The 15,356-nt window shown below is 47.2% G+C and overlaps 1 protein-coding gene across 6 annotated transcripts in view; it reads left to right on the top strand.

Annotated features, from left to right (window-relative positions):
* Nucleotides 1-621: 621 nt before the first annotated feature.
* Nucleotides 622-15,356, top strand: part of FER (FER tyrosine kinase) — a 300,139-nt gene continuing 285,404 nt past the window's right edge. For all 6 annotated transcript variants that reach the window (XM_038770433.1, XM_038770435.1, XM_038770436.1 and 3 more), the window contains exon 1: nucleotides 622-674. The gene's annotated coding sequence lies outside the window, so the exon portion shown is untranslated. The remainder of the gene's footprint in view (nucleotides 675-15,356) is intronic.

The raw sequence follows: 15,356 nt of genomic DNA on the forward strand, positions 1-15,356 counted from the left end.
AGGTGATCAGGTTGTCCCACGTAGGGCTCACAGTCTTCACCCCCATTTTCCAGATGAGGTAACTGAGGCCCAGAGAAGTGACTTGCCCAAAGTCACACAGCTAAGTGGCCGAACCGGGATTAGAACCCATGACCTCTGACTCCTAAGCCCGGGCTCTTTCCACTGAGCCACGCTGCCAACTTGTACTTCCCAAGCGCTTAGTACAGTGCTCTGCACACAATAAGCGCTCAATAAATACGATTGATTGATTGTGTCCCCCCCCCCCCGCCCCTTCGGTTTCTGCTTTTCGCAGCATCCCCTCCTCGGCGGAGAACTTCTCGGGAGCGCAGACGCCCGTCCCACGGGCCCGCTCCCCGGGGCGCACCCCCCCCCCCCCCCGGGGGGGGGGGAGGGTGTAGGGGCCGCTTGAACGGAGGCCCGGGCCGGGGCCGGCACGTGGCCTAGGCAGGGGTGGGGCTGCCGGGCCAGAGCGGAGCGGGGCGGGGAGAGAGCGGGTGCCCGCCCTTGTCCCGCGTCGATTGGCTGAGTGGCGGGAGGCCGGAGCGCGGCGGGATTGGTCCCCGAGGAGCGCGGGGGGGCGGTGCCGATTGGCTGCCGCGGCCCCCGTGACGAGGGTGGTGCCTGACGGCTCCCGTGGCTCCGGGGCTCCGCCGATCCCGCTCGCCAGGTTCCAGGTAGGTGCGCCGCCGGGCAGCGCGGGGACCTCCGTCTCCCCCTTTGGGGGGCCCCGCCGGCGGCCCCTCCGCGGAGCCGGGGATCGCGGGAGTTGGGCCTGTGTCCTGGAGAGCCCCGAGGCCGGGAGGAGGGATCGGGCTGCCGCCGGGCGCCCTTCCCCCCACCCCGCGTCCCCCGGGTCGGTCAGCCGCTCATGGGCTACACCCCCTCGCTCCCTCCCTCCCCCCACCTCGTCTACACCCCTCGGAGGGGTGCGGGTCAGCGCCCCAGTGATGGGCAGACCAGAGGATCTCCTCTTTCACCCCGTTTGTGTGTGTGTGTGTGTTTGTCATTGTGTGGGTGTGTGCGAAAGACACACAACTCTGCGTCCCAGCAGGCCCCTCCCGGGAAACGGATCCAATCGCTAAGGAGGGGCGCCACCCGCTTCTTCCCCACCCCCATCCCGGCCTTTTGGACTGGGGAATCGGCCCGTCCTCATATACTGACCACCCATCCTCCCTTTTAGTCGGATACGGGGCACTTAAACAAGGCACGCTCTGTTGGACTTTCTTGTTTTCTTTCTTTCTCTCTTGGCCTGTCGGATTCGTGAAAGCCGATCATCTGCTTGCTGCCCGTCTTTTACATTTACAAGGACTACTGGATTATATTTCGATTTCTTTTTTGGTTAGCTACGGTATTCTGATGTTCGGGAGAAGTGCACATGCCTCACCACCCAGTTCACACATTGAAATGACATCTAGTAGTTAAAAGTCGGCTGTTGTCAGTCCCCCCCCCCCCCCACCTTTAGAATCTAAATCTTTTTCACAGGCAGAGTGAAAAGGCGGTGCAGATAAATAGGGGGAAGGGAGAAGAGTTGGGTTGGCCCAGTTGATAAGCCATTGGTTTCTTTGTCACTTCGGTGATACCATCAACAGTGGTACTTGAGCGCTTACCAGATGATAAGTATTTGGGAGAGTATAATGCAACTGAGTTTATACCAGTCTTTTTCCATTTATCTAATAGGGTGGTACTTTTAGAGTAGATACCTTGCAAGAACCAACAAAGGTCAGTGAAGTACCTGGTACTCTTTGGAATAAAGGTCCTGTGTAAGGAACTTCAAAAGCACAGCCGTCTTAGTAGTGTTTTCTAGCGGGGTCATCAACCTTTTCTTTTCAAGGGGTAGCAGGACTGAAAGGAAAGACATTTTCTAACCGAAATGACACCACCTGGGCAGATGACAGTGTGAGGACAGGACAGGGCGAGTAGGTTTTTTTGAGCGGAATCAAGTGGGCGAGCTAGGTTGTTGTTGGGGAAGAGAGTAGGTAAGTAAGAGGGAGAGAGCTGACTGATGGTCATAAAGCCATCTTCTGCTTGATTCGGTGAGGAATGGGTCGTCACTACAGGTTTTGGAGGAGTGGTTCATGGGGGCAGAATGACGTTGAAGGAAAGGGATCTGGGCAGTAGAGTGAAACGTGTGTACTGGAGGCACTGAGGTCAATGAGGCGGTTGATGCAGCGTTCGAGTTGGGTGGTGACAAGGGCTTAGACCAGCAGGGTGGCCATTTGGATGGAGAAGATGGGGCAGAGTCTGGAAGTGTTATCCAGGACAAGCTGACGGGCAAATGGAGAGAGAGGGAGGAGTCAAAGGACAGTGCCAAGGCTGTGGGCTTGAGGGACAGGATGGTGGTGGTGTCAGCTGTGAGGTGGAGGAGGGGATTTAGGAGGGACGATGAGGAGCTTTGATATTGGACCCTCCCGAGCGCTTAGTATGCAGTGCTCTTCACACAGTAAGTGCTCAATAAATACGATTGATTAACTGACTTTGGCTCCCATCGACCCTTGGAGGTGGGCACCTGTGCTTCTGTAGCCACTCGTGCTCTTTTTCAGCTGGGGCATCTCGGCCGAGGGGCTTGGAGAACCTAGCCGAGCATTGAGCCCTGGCTGTCGGAGTAGCGGTTTAATGAGTGGAGGTTTCAACTCTTCTTCTTCTGCCTTCCTTTCCTTGCTCCCCCGTGTCAGTCAATAACACACAGAGGAGGAATCTGGACCCTGAGAAGGGAATTTCTTCCCTGTGGAATGTGGGGCGAGGGGGAAGAGTTTGAGGTGCAACGTGGGCCTGGGAGTCAGAGGCCCTGGGTTCTAACTGCTGCCCCATACCTGCCGTTTGACCTTGGGCGGGTCCCTCAATTTCTCTAGGCTTCAGCTCCCTCATCTGCAAAATGGAGACTCAATGCCTGCCCTCCCCTCTACTTAAACTGTGAGCCCCATGTGGGATCTTACATCCAGTGCATAGGGTTGTGCTTAGCATATAGTGCTTAATAAATACCACAGTTATTATTGCTCATAATAAGAAAGAGGGTATCAGGGATTCTGGCTGTGATGTGCAACTGCTCTAGACCGTAAACTTGTTGTGGGCAGTGGCTGCGTCTGTTTAGCATTGTACTGGACTCTCCCAAGCACGTAGTACTTGAACCCATGACCTCTGACTCCAAAGCCCATGATCTTTCCACTGAGCCATGCTGCTTCTCTGGGGATGAAGACTGTGAGCCCCCTGTGGGACAACCTGATCACCTTGTAACCTCCCCAGTGCTTAGAACAGTGCTTTGCACATAGTAAGCGCTTAATAAATGCCATTATTATTATTATTACAGTGCTCTGCACACAGTAAGCACTCAATAAATACGTTTGAATGAATGAATGCTCTTCCTTGCCTGCTGTAAGGAGAGCCCTGTATTTCAGACCAATTTGTGAAGGAACAATCAGGGTCAAGGCACCTGCTGGGAGGGCTGTAAACCGGTAAATGTTTACAAACACTGAGATACTTATGACAATGGGGTGGGGTAGGAGATTAAAGCACTACAATTATCGATGTAAATAGAATACAAATTATCCCCTTTCACTTCAATGGTAAGTCTTTTTTTTTTCTTCTGCTCTAGTTGTTGGCAGTAGTGAGTCCAGGATTTAAAGGGCCATTAGTACAGCTCGAGATCAACTTCAAGGGATGGAAATGCCAGCAGTTTTTAGAAGAGATAAGTTAAGTTTTTGGCAGGCAAATGACTTCCATTTTACCTTTAACTATTATGTGGCTTTTATTGCTTGAAGGAACAACATTTAAAATTGCATTCAACCGACAGCTTTTTGAGGGCAATGGATTAATGGGTAAAAATGTAGGGAATGAGTAATTAATAATACTTATAATGATGATGGTATTTGTTAAGCGCTTACTATGTGCCAGGCACTGTTCTAAGTGCTGGGGTGGATACCAGCAAATGGGGTTGGGCACAGTCCCTGTCTCATGTGGGGCTCATGCTCTCAATCAATCTGCGCATCAGGCAGAAACTCCTTACCCTTGGCTTCAAGGCTCTCCATCACCTCGCCCCCTCCTACCTCACCTCCCTTCTCTCCTTCTACAGCCCACCCTGCACCCTCCGCTCCTCTGCCACTAATCTCCTCACCGTGCCATCGACCCCCGGCCCACGTCCTCCCCCGGGCCTGGAATGCCCTCCCTCTGCCCATCCGCCAAGCTAGCTCTCTTCCTCCCTTCAAGGCCCTACTGAGAGCTCACCTCCTCCAGGAGGCCTTCCCAGACTGAGCCCCTTCCTTCCTCTCCCCCTCTCCATCCCCCCATCTTACCTCCTTCCCTTCCCCACAGCACCTGTATATATGTATGTTTGTACATATTTATTACTCTATTCATTTATTTTACTTGTACATATGTATTCTATTTTATTTTGTTAGTATGTTTGGTTTTGTTCTCTGTCTCCCCCTTTTAGACTGTGAGCCCACTGTTGGGTAGGGACTGTCTCTATATGTTGCCAACTTGTACTTCCCAAGCGCTTAGTACAGTGCTCTGCACACAGTAAGCACTCAATAAATATGATTGATTGATTTTACAGATGAGGTAATTGAGGTATAGAGAATTGAAGTGACTCATCCAAGGTCACACAGCAGACAGGTGAAGAGCTGGGATTAGAACGCATGACCTTCTGACTCCCAGGCCTGTGCTGTATCTACTACCCCATGCTGGCTTCTCATGGTAATGGTAATTCAAAAGATACCATTGGAAGTTTGATTACTGTTTTGTATGCTTAGAAGTTTGGCCGAGGTTCTGAATGTGGACAGAAATTATGTTGATATGCCATGTGTAAACTTGTGGGCATTGAATGTACCTGTTTATTGTATTGTACTCTCCCAAGCACTCAGTACAGTGCTTTGCACCCAGTAAATGCTCAATAAATATGATTGAATAGAATGAATAGAAACTGTCATATTGTCCTGGTATAGTGCTCTGCACACAGTTGGTGCTCAATAAATGCTGTTGATAGATTGACTAGACGATAGGCTCGTTTTGGGTGGGAAATGTTTTTACCAACTCAGTTGTATTGTCCTCTCCCTAGCTGTTAGTACAGTACTTTGCACACAATAAGCACTCCGTAGATACTATTAATTTAACAGGATGTAGCCTCCCATTGGGATTGATAGGCAAACCTCAGGCCCGGGACTGCCGGTCTGGGAATCAGAGCGAAGAGTTACACAGTCTCCTCTGAAGCCGATTGCGTTCCCTCTGGGACACAGTGTGCAGTCAGGTCATAGATGGGCAGAGAGGCAAAACACTGTCAAGGGCAAATGCCCGCTTTGCCCACATACGGCAGCTCCAGGCAGATAGCAACTTGATGTCCAGAGAATATTACAAAGAGAAATCTGCGTGACCACATTCAGCTCTGGAAGCTGAGGTGGAGGGGAATAAAATGGCATTTTGGTAATCAGATCAGGAAAACAAAGCTGGAGGTACCTGCTAGGCACACAAAATCATTTGTTATTAAAAATTGGGCCTCATTCGTTTCTAAAGTAGAACACTTGAACTCAAAATAATCATCTCCCTTTTGGTACAAAACCAAGAATGTCAGGCGATCTGTGTTCTTCTAGCACAAATAATGCACTTTGGTCACATTGAAAATGCCCTCTTGTAATGGGAAAAATAAAATGAAGAGAAATGCAACAGTTCCCTGAAAAGGACTCTCATTAAGAGTAGTATCATTTGATATTTAGAGATATTTAAGTGGGAACCGAAGCGGCAATTAAACCTAAACTTTTAAGTTTTGCTTTAACCGAAAGCAGTTTTAATCCTTAATTTGAGCAAGTGAGCGAGAATAGCTATGCAATGTATGTAACCCTCTTCCTTATTTTAAAAATTTCAGCTCTCTATCTGATTTAAATTGTCTTCTTTCTCTAACGTCTGGTGGAGTAAGTCATTGCTACCCAAGAGACTGCCTTTCATCTTCTTAGGATATCACTTTCTTACAGTAACCAAAAATTGCTCTGAAACAAGTTTTGTTTTTCAACAGTTTTGTTTTAAAACAAAACACTATTGTTTTGAAACTCAGCTGTCTGTGTTTATCCCTTGATTCTTCTCTTTTACATTTTTCTAAACTGTAGCTTCCTACTATACTTTTCCGATTCACAATCTTCTTCTGGGAGGAGAATTACCTTATCTTTGTCCCAAATTCACTTTTCCAAATTAGGTTCTGAGCAGTAGAGATAAAATACCATGAATGTCTTTTGGGTAGAGTGCTTTCTTTTAAACAAATATAGCTGTAAGGGCATTTTCACTTGAAAATTGGGCTATAATTTTTGCTCTTCTTGTTAAAATAGGTTTTCATGGATGAGCTATTTTCTCATCAGGCACTGAATTACCACTTTCAATTCCTTTCTTTATGCCTCTGGGACATCTCCACTTGGGTGACCCAACAGCCCCTTAAACTCAATATATCAAAAACTGAACTCATCTTCCCTCCAAAACCTTCACCCATTCAGTGAGTGGTATTTATTGAGCACTTACTGTGTGCAGAGCACTGTAATAAGCTCTTGGGAGAGTACACTATAACAATTGGTAGACATGTTGCCTGCCGCCCTTTCCTCTCCATGCAAACGGCTACCCTGCTGGTTCAAGCTCTCATCCTATCCCGTCTGGACTACTGTATCAGCCTTCTCTCTGATCTCCCATCCTCATGTCTCTCCCCACTTCAATCCATACTTCATGCTGCTGCCCAGATTGTCTTTGTCCAGAAACGCTCTGGGCATGTTACTCCCCTCCTCAAAAATCTCCAGTGGCTACCAATCAATCTGCGCATCAGGCAGAAACTCCTCACCCTGGGCTTCAAGGCTCTCCATCACCTCGCCCCCTCCTACCTCACCTCCCTTCTCTCCTTCTACAGCCCAGCCCGCACCCTCTGCTCCTCTGCCGCTAATCTCCTCACCGTGCCTAGTTCTCGCCTATCCCGCCATCGACCCCCGGCCCACGTCATCCCCCGGGCCTGGAATGCCCTCCCTCTGCCCATCCGCCAAGCTAGCTCTCTTCCTCCCTTCAAGGCCCTACTGAGAGCTCACCTCCTCCAGGAGGCCTTCCCAGACTGAGCCCCTTCCTTCCTCTCCCCCCTCGTCCCCCTCTCCATCCCCCATCTTACCTCCTTCCCTTCCCCACAGCACCTGTATATATGTATATATGTTTGTACATATTTATTACTCTATTTTACTTGTACATATCTATTCTATTTATTTTATTTTGTTAGTATGTTTGGTTTTGTTCTCTGTCTCCCTCTTTTAGACTGTGAGCCCACTGTTGGGTAGGGACTGTCTCTATATGTTGCCAACTTGTACTTTCCAAGTGCTTAGTACAGTGCTTTGAGCACAGTAAGTGCTCAATAAATACGATTGATTTGATTTGATTTTGTAATATATAATTTAAATATCTGTCCGTACATGCTTTTCCATCATTGTAGACAACACCATTGTGCTCCCTTTCCCAGAAGCTGACACTCTTTGACCCCTCTTTGTCCTCTCTCTTCTATCATATCGAGTCTCTAAATCCTGCTGGTTTTTCCCTTCTGTGATATTTCATTTCCCCCCTGCTTTTCCATCCGTGTGGTTTTTCCTTCTGTGATATTTCATTTCCCCCCTGCTTTCCCATCCGTGTGGCTACCGTTACTTCCCCGCTCAATTGCAGTTAACAGCCATTTTGCTAGCCTCCCTGCCTCCAGCCTTTTCCCTCTTCTGTCTATCCTACATTTTTGCTGCCGAGATCACATTCCTAAAACGTCATTCACTACACATCACTTTGCTCCTCACCCCATCACTCTACTCAAACTGCTCGTCTAACTGTACAGGACTTTCTCATTTCCAACCCTCTGAACCCCACCTTTTCCCCTGCCTGGATCTCTCTCTCTCTGACTCTCTGTCTCCCTGTCTTTCTCCCTTTTTTTCTCCATCCCTGTCTGTCTCTGTCCCTGTCTCTCCCTGTCTATCTCTCTCTCTCTGCCTCTTTCTCTTTCTTTCTCTCTCTCCCCATCTCTCTGTTTCTGTCTAGGTCTGTCTCCCTGTGTGTCTGTCTATCTCCCTGTCTGGGTGTCCATCTCCCTGTATGTTTCTGTCTCTCTCTCTCTCTCTCTGTCTCTCTCTCTTTTTCCCTCTCTCCCCAAAGCTGCCGCTTCCTTGCTTTCAAAGCCCTCCTAAAAAAAGCCACCACTTGAAAATGCTCCCGTTTCTTTGCTGCCTTCCCGCCGATCTTCTTTGGCCACAGGGGCCTAGTGCAAGTGGCTCCTTGGATCCCTGCCCCAGGGCCAACTAGTGGTTTGCCTCACTGTCCCCATGGGACCACACCAGCCCCTGTGGCATTGGCTGGTGTCGCATTGGCTCTGTCGTGGCTGCAGAGTCCCCCCCCCCCCACCTTCCCGCTCGCATCACAAGGACTTCAGCCTACACTTGTACCGCACAGATTCCAGCCTGTGTCCAGCTCCTGCTTTAACTGCGGAGACCCGAACCCCCTTGGGTGCCCCGAGGATCCCAATCCCTGCTCGTGCCCTGTTCAAGTTGCGAGGGCCCAGCCTGGGCTCGCACCGCAGAGATCCAACCCATGTCTGTCCCTACTGCGAGGACCCCAGTGCCCCCCTCCATTTCTGCCAGGAGGAGCCCAGCCTATAATAATAATAATAATAATGTGGTATTTGTCAAGTACTTACTATGTGCCAGGCACTGTACTAAGCGCTGGAGTAAATACAAGCTAATTAGGTTGGACACAGTCCCTGTCCCAAGTGGTGCTCACAGTCTTAATCCCCATTTTATAGATGAGGTTACTCAGGCCCAGAGAAGCTGAGTGACTTGCCCAAGGTCACACAGCAGACGAATGGCAGAGCCAGGATTAGAACCCTGGTCCTTATGACTCCCAGGCTGGTGCTCTGTCCACAAGCCATGCTGCCCATTCATGGCGTGAGGATGTCAGCCCCCGTGGCACCCCCAAGACCTCAACCCACTCTTGTGGCAGGGGGCAAGAGGTGGAACTGCCATCCAGTCTCCTCTTGATTCTTTTCCATCCCCCTCTAGGCTGTAAGCTCGTTGTGGCCAGGGAACATGTTTACCATCTCTGTTATACTGTACTCTCCCAAGCGCTTAGTACAGTGCTCTGCACACAGCAAGTGCTCAGTGGGTACCATTGATTTCCAAGCGTGAGGCAGACTAGCTTATGCTACCCTTCCTGCCTCCAGTCGGTGGGAGTGAAATGCCAATGGAGTCACCTTCATGGGACAGTAGCCCCCTTTGTCCACTCAGAGTGGAATGACGTGGTGAATTCTACAGTGGGAGTTTGCTTTCGTCGGAGTTCTGCAAGAATTCACCTCTCTGGTTATAGGGAACTGGGTGTACATTTTTATGATATTATGTAAAGCGTCTAAGAATTATAGCACTTGAAGGAACTTTGAGAGACTATCTCTTTGAAGCCTCCTGGTTCCAGGCAGATGAATGCCCAGCCCAACCAGAACAGACGGTTGCCTTTTTTCTTTTCTTTCTTTTTTTTTAAAATTTAATGATCCTTAGTGATCCTTGATAGCTGGTCTCAGGGTTGTGATGTACCTAGCAACTCTGTCATATTGTACTCTCCCAAGATCTTAGTACAGTGTTCTGCACACAGTAAGCGTTCAAGTGCCAGTGACTGATGTCCAATCAAATTCTCTCCTGCTTTAGTGAGAAACAAAGCAACTGCCCAGCACTTTTCTCAGAAAACCTATTCACATGCTTAAAAGCAATTAATGCTACTACTAATAATGATAATTGTGGTATTTAAGCACTCACTATGTGCCAAGCACTGTACTAAGGATAATCAAGTCCCACGTGGGACTCACAGTCTAAATAAGAGGGAGCACATGTATTGAATCTCCATTTGGCAGATGTGGGAACTGAGGCACAGAGAAGTAAAGTGACTTCCCCAAGGCCACACAGCAAGTAAGTGGCAGAGGTGGGGTTAGAACCCAGGTCTTCTGACTCCCAGGCCCGTGCTCTTTCCAGTAGGCCATGCTGTTTCCTTTAATCAAAGGCATCCTTTAGTCTTTGATTTGACAGCATTAATAGCCTTCTAGACTTCGAGACTGTGAGCTCGCTGTTGGGTAGGGACTGTCTCTATATGTTGCCAACTTGTACTTCCCAAGCGCTTAGTACAGTGCTCTGCACACAGTAAGCGCTCAATAAAATATGATTGAATGAATGAATAGCCCTAATAACTCTTTCCCATAGGACCTATTTTTCCCTGTAGTTAAAACACTTTTCCTGCTTTTATTTAGATGTTCTTCAGTTTCTCACTGTCCTTTTCAAACTACAGTTGCCAAATTCAGACCAGGTAGTAAGCATGTGGCCCCTCCAATGTGCAGTGGAAAAATTATTTCCGGGATCATGCACATCATATCATCTTACTGTCCTACATCTTATTGTCAAGATGCCAACTTGTGCTTGACTGTGACCATCCAAATCCTTTTCTTCTCTGCATCATCACGCTTGTCATCATCATTAATAGTATTAGTAATATCTGAGTCTATGTATAGATGTTTAATGTGCGACATTGGCCTGGTCTCTGCCTTTAAGAAGTTTACGATCAAATAGAGGTATTTATAATCGAATATACTTTTATCTAGCTAATTTTTCCTCATTCTAAATTTATGGCAGTGGCCTTGTTTCAACTTTTTAATTTTTTTTATGGTTTTAAGCGCTTACTATGTGCCAGGCACTGTACTCCAGGATAGATACAGGCTAATCAGGTTGGACACAGTCCATGTCCCACATGGAGCCCACAGTCTCCATCCTCATTTTACAGATGAGGTAACTGAGACACAAGGAATTGAAGTGACTTCCCTAAGGTCACATATTAGATAATTGGCAGAGTCCAGATTAGAATCCAGGCCCTCCGCCTCCCAGGCACGTGCTCTGTCCAGCGGGTCACACTGCTTTGATTGAGTTTCAGCCAGTTTTCTGAGCCCATTTGCCCAATTTATCAAATTCACTTTGAATTCTATTTCTGCCTTTCAAGGTATTAGGAACCCAGTTAAATATTGTGTGACTATTACTTCATCCGTCATCAATAAAAAATATTGACTAGCATCTGCCCCAATCAATCAGTGGTATTTAGTGAGTGTTTACATTGTGCAGAGCACTGTATTAAGTGCTTGGAAGATCACGATAGCGTTGGTAGCCCCTACGTTCTGTCCTTTTGTGACAGGCTTTGAAATGCCATGCTCTTATTGGGTTGTAGGCTTATCCATTAGATTATCAGTTCCCCAAATGCCAAGTGTGGTGCTTTGCACAAAGTAGGTAGCTAATAAATCCTGATGTTGGATACTCTCCCAAACGCTTAGTACAGTACTCTGCACACAGTAAGTGCTCAATAAATACAAATGAAAGAATGAATGATGGTTAACTCTCTTTTGAGTGCAGTCTCCGGGGAAGTATGCTCCTACCCTATGTCCATGAGCCGTACCTTTGCCCCATTGGAAAGAACATGGCTTCGAGAATCAGGAGGTCAGCAAGGAGGCTGATACAGTAATCAAGGCGGGATAGGACGAATGCTTGGATTATGGCAGTTTGGATGGAGAGGAAAGGATGGATTTTTAGCAATGTTGTGAAGGTTGATCTGACTGGATTTACTGATAGATTGAATATGTGGGTTGAGTGAGAGAGAGGAGTCAAGGATAATACCAAGGTTATGAGCTTGTGAGTCAGGAAGGATGGCGGTGCTGTCTATAGTGATGGCAAAGTCAGGGGGAGGGCAGGGCTTGGGTGGGAAGATAAGGAGTTCTGTTTTGGACGTGTTTGGTTTGAGATGCCGACAGGGCATCCAAGTAGAGATCTTCACAGGTGTCTATCTTTAACTACTTTCCAAAAGTTAATTTCATTAATACTGCCGACCTCTTTCCTCCATTTCCTTAGGCTCTTGGATACATCACTTCCACCAAGGTTTCCAGCCACTTTGTTGATTTTTTTTTTCTCTCCTCCTCTAAGTAATTGTAATCTCCAAAGGCTGGGTTGCCCAGCACCTTTCTAAATGAAAAGTCGGCACTTGAATAGTCCCCATTCGAGGAGAATTTTGGAGATTGATCCTTGTGGAGAAGAAGTTGGACATGTTTCAGCCCCTTCCCTGTGGGTTTGTAGCTTCCCGGGGTATTTGCATGAGCCACTGCTAATCTGATTAGTAGAATCTGTCACCTCTCAATCACTGAGCTGCTGCTTGTCCACTGCTGCCTGTTCCTTGGGTATATGCTCTTCCCTGAGTGATTAATAAACATTTCTGTCCCTTTAACAACCATCTCAGCACAAGTTATCTCCAAAACTAATCAGCAAAGAGTCCTCTGAATGTAAAGAGATGTTTCCCTGTGCCAATACCTTGGGGTTTAGAAAAACCACTCATCAGCTGTATTTATTGGGCTTCTACTGTGTGCAGAGCTCTGTACTGAGTACAGTAGAGTTCATAGGGTCTGGACCCTGCCTTTGAGGATCTTACTACCTAAAGGGGGGAGACAGACATTAAACTACAGGTCTGGGAAGCAACGGAATGTAAGGATGTATATACGTGCTATCGGGGTGGGGTGAGGTTCTGAGTGCTTAGGGAGTACAGACTTTGTGTATAGGTGATGCAGAAGGTAGGGAGAGTAGGGTGGTGGGATGAGAGAGGACAGAAACTCCTTACCATTGAATTTAAAGCACTCGACCAGTTCGCCCCATCCTACCTCACTGATCTCCTACTCCAGCCCCGCCCACACACTCCGCTTCCTCTTACTGTGCTCGGATCCCCTCTACCCCTTTTCCACCTGTCCCACCTAGCCTAGAACCCCCTCCCTCTCCACATACACCAGATCAGCGCTCTCTCCACCTTCAAAGCATTATTAAGGTCACATGTCTTCCAAGAGGCCTTCCCTGACCAAGCCATCTTTTCCCCCCGCTGGCTCTCCCTTCTGCATCAGCTGTGCTCTGTCTGTGACCTTTGGATATTTGATATCTGCCCCAGCCCCTCAGAACTTATGTACATATTAAATTATAAATTACTTCTTTATACTAATGTTTGTTTCTCCCTCTAGTTATAAACATGTGGGTAGGGAACATGCCTCCTATTTCTGTTGTAGGCTCCCAAGCACTTAGTACAGTGCTCTGCACCCATTTCAGACCTGATCCCTGGCCCACAGGAGGCTTCCGGTTGGAAATGGTGTAGGACAGACAAGGGGCACCATGAGAATAGTTAGAACAACAAGAAGACTGCCGAACAAAATCCAAGATATCAAAAATGTTGTTTTCTTGCTGCTTCAGACTAGAGTAATGATAATTGTGGAATTTAAGTGCTTACTATGTGCCAGGCACTGTACTACACCCTGAGGTGGATCCAAGCAAGTCAGGTTGGACAGAATCCCTGTCCTGCGTGGGGCTCACAGTCTTAATCCCCATTTTACAGATGAGGTAACTGAGGCCCAGAGAAGTGAAGTGACTCACCCAAGGCCACACAGCAGACAAGTGGCAGAGCCGGGATTAGAATCCATGACCTTTTGATGCCCACACCCGAGCTTTATCCTCTGTGTCAGGCTGCTTCCTGTATCAGTACCGGTGTTCCTGGGCCTTATGCTTCATAAAACTAGCATTTGGCTTGACACCCTATATTTTAGTGTCCTCTGTGCAGCAGGGGTTGGATGAGGTGAAAAAGTAGCTGAACTGTACTATCTCCCAGAGTTGTCTGAAGTTTTAAAAGAGTACTGGAATTGTTTCACAGTACTAGGTTAAAAGGCCAGTTGTTGTGAGGAGCCAAGACTTTGACTAGGATGTCATGTGTTATTAATAGGCCAGCCTTGATTGAGCTTGCTAATGAGAAGCTGATCTATAGAGGGAGGCACAGATATATTATTGTACACCCAGGAATCTCCTAATGTGGATGTCATGTTCTTGCAGAAGCCTGCAGTAAGGAAATGCCCCTTGTTGAATCCCTTCAGACCTTCCAATTCGCTGTATCTATTCAAACGTGCATTGTCTTCCCTCATTCCTGCTGTTTCATTCATTTCTTGAGTGCTTACTGTGTGCAGAGCATGCTAGCCAAAATGCATGGCGAAGCTCCTCCACTAAACTGTAAGCTTCTTGTGGGTAGGGATCATGTCTACTAACTCTTGTACTCTCCCAAGCCTGGCACAGTGCTCTGCATGGAGTAAACATTCAGTAAATACCAATGATTGATTGAAAACACTTGGTATTGCAGAACTGACTATAGTTAAGATCTCTTTGAGACCATCTGCCGGGACATTCCCCTGCCTCCCCTACTCTTGCTTGGTTAAACATTTGGATTCTGACAGTGGTTTTGGAGAAATAAATGTCCTTTTATAGTAAAGTGTGAACATTGGAGTAAGAGTTTTTTATGGTATTTGTTAAGCAATGTTCTATACCCTGGGGTAGATACAAATGAATGGGGTTAGACCTAGCCCCTATCCCACCAGGTGCTCACAGTCTAAGTAGGAGAGAGAACAGGTATTGAACCCCCATTTTTGCAGATAAAGAAGCTGGGGCCTAGAGAAGTGAAGTGACTTGCCCAAGGTCACACAACAGGCAACTGGCAGAGCTGGAATTAGAATCCAGGTCCTCTGACCCTCGAGGCCTGTGCTCTTTCCACTAATCCACACTGCTTCTGTTAGGCTGATATTTACAGCTATATCTGTTTTATTTCTGGTCCATGACTATGTAAATAACATACTGTGCATTGTTAAGTATAATTTGCTCTCCAAAAATGTACTTAAGAACTGTGACACAAGCTAATAAAAGTAATATGTCATGGTTAGTATTTCATTGTAGTTCCCATGATAATAAAGGTTAAATATCTTTGTTTTGGAAATTCTAATTTTGTTGGAATGTAGTAAATAGGAAAACTTCTGAGTTGGAAGGAACTAGTTCTTAAATAGAATCACTAGCATTTTTCCAAAATATCTTAGTTTATGATCTTGATCATGACAAATATGTCTGTTTTGTATTTTTGCTGTGTCTGTAGTATTTTATGTCTCCAGGCTTTCTAGGAGCTCCATGTTTACCACATTATCGAAATTGCTTTTGTGTGTTCCACCGAAGTAATGGGGAACATTTCAAAACATTGCAAATCTCCAAGATACAAGTCAGCATTTTTCCAACTGGGGATCGTGACCCTGAAGGGACAGCAGGGGTGTTCCAACTGGGTCTCCAAATCGGAGTTTGCTCGTTCGTGATGTTCCCACTAATTTTTCTTTTGCCTCAGTGGGTGGGGGCTGGTGGTGAGCTTGGCACCCGTTCTTTTGGCGGAAAGTTTCCAACTCGGTTTGGGAGTTGTATGACGCCTGGAAGGAAGTGCACACCAGTGCCGCTTCCTGTCCTGAGAGGACTTAGGTGGACACTTTC

Source organism: Tachyglossus aculeatus, chromosome X3, assembly GCF_015852505.1.
Source record: "Tachyglossus aculeatus isolate mTacAcu1 chromosome X3, mTacAcu1.pri, whole genome shotgun sequence".
Lineage (NCBI taxonomy): Eukaryota > Metazoa > Chordata > Mammalia > Monotremata > Tachyglossidae > Tachyglossus > Tachyglossus aculeatus.